This window comes from Eptesicus fuscus, chromosome 2 (genome assembly GCF_027574615.1).
Source record: "Eptesicus fuscus isolate TK198812 chromosome 2, DD_ASM_mEF_20220401, whole genome shotgun sequence".
Lineage (NCBI taxonomy): Eukaryota > Metazoa > Chordata > Mammalia > Chiroptera > Vespertilionidae > Eptesicus > Eptesicus fuscus.
Window position 1 is genome coordinate 114,932,496 of NC_072474.1, and position 1,768 is coordinate 114,934,263.

Here is a 1,768-nt window from a genome sequence, read left to right on the forward strand (position 1 = left end):
CAGCCAATCAATGATTCTCTCATCATTGATGTCTCTCTCTCTCTCTCTCTCTCTCTCTCTCTCTCTCTCTCTCTCTCTCTCTCTCTCTCTCTCTTCCTCTTTGAAATCAATAGAAATACCTTTAAAAACAACTGTTCTCCCATGTTTTCCTAGAGCCCAGGTGCTTTATGTCGGGCGGGTTAGTCCTTGCAGCGTGGGTATTGTGTGCAAGAAATGAGGCCTGAGGGTCAGCTTCCCTTCCCCCAGCTCTGGCCATTCACCAGCACTGTCTTCTGTGTGTGGGGCGAGCAGGCCCGCAGTCCCCACCACCACGGATCACGCAGCCGAGTTCCCACACGTGGGGAAATCGCAGGGGTCGGCACATCCGGAGTGCAGCGGATAAGCCTCGCTGGGAAAACCGCCTTCGTGAGCGTGGCGACTCCCCTGCCAGGTGCGTATAACCAGCACTGTCTTACAGAGTCCTCACCGCCCCTGACTGCCAGTGCCCGCCGTATCGGCTCCTGCCGCTGGAGCCCCGGCCGGCCGCTCGCTGGCCTTGACCTTGAGTAAGTTACAGCAAGTCTAGGGTTTAAAGCGGCACCTCGTGCCTTCAGCCCTCTGAGTGAGCTGACTGAGCAGTCGGTGGGCATCATTCCGGGTGTGTCTTGGTGTGAACTAAGTCATCCCCCCTCCGGATGGCCACTGCCCGGTTGGGTGGGAGGGGGCACAGACGCTGCCTTCCTAGAGGCACCTGTGGCAGGACTGGCGGGCGACACTACGCAGAGCGGCCCCTGTGCGATGGGTCACCCGAGGAGGTTCCTCTGCTGTGGTTTGCCTCCCGCCTTGGGGGGGTGCCCGTGGCCTCGCTGCCGTGGGCTCCCCTGGGCTCTGGCTCTTTAAGATCCGTCAGCATCACCGCTCACAAGTGCCACACACTCGGCCCTCCCCGCCAGCCCCGCCGACCCGTCCCCAGGCATTCCGCTGTCACAGCCAAGTGCTCTCCGAACAGCCCAGGGTCACTGCTGCCGCCACCCCGGCGGCTCTGGGCACGTGGGCCAGCTGGTGTCCGCACAGCAGTCCAGGAACGGAAGGGCCCAGCCCCGGTTTCTCTGGAAAGCAGCCGAGCGGATGGCATCACGCTGGGCACTGTTGCGAGCGCAGACCAGGAAATGCGCCTCTGCTCGCAGCCCGCCGCGGCCTTGCGTCACTGGGGTGGGTGGCCGGTGACGCCTCCGGACGTTGCCTCACTTTACCGAACTAGCACTGACGTAATGCCACCAGCATCTAACGTGGGTGGTGTCGGTGTTGTCTGCTAGGAATAGTCACAGCGAACAGGCTCGCCATTGCCACGCGTTGGCCGTTAACTAACAAACGATGAGGTAGGTGCGGGCACCCCGTTTCACAGATGGGACCACTGAGGCACTGAGATGTTAAGCACGTGCTCCCACTTGGTGACTGGTGAGCCAGGATTTGAAGTGGGCATCGTAGCTACCGAGCCCATTGGACAATGCCCGAACCTCCATCGTGCCCAAACCCACTAGCCAGGAAGGTGTGTGCAGGGGCTGGTAACTGCTGCCAAGCGGTCTCCCGTCGTGAGTTGTGTTGTAAGGGCGTCATCTGCAGGGGTCCCGCTGAGCCAAGTGCCTGGCACGGGTCTGCTGCTGCCACCCTGGCCCTGCGCTCCTGGGCCAGGCCGCTCACCCCCATGCCTGTGCCCTCGGGCATAAACGGAGGTCCTAACACGTTGGCTGCACAGACGAAACGGTGCAGCCGTGCAGACTCCTGTGTG

The 1,768-nt window shown here is 61.6% G+C and overlaps 1 non-coding gene across 1 annotated transcript; it reads right to left on the reverse strand.

The window, feature by feature from the left end:
* Positions 1-278: 278 nt before the first annotated feature.
* On the reverse strand, positions 279-438 carry LOC114234917 (U1 spliceosomal RNA). The gene has a single exon (XR_003621099.2). It is a non-coding gene; the product is annotated as a U1 spliceosomal RNA (small nuclear RNA).
* Positions 439-1,768: the final 1,330 nt, after the last annotated feature.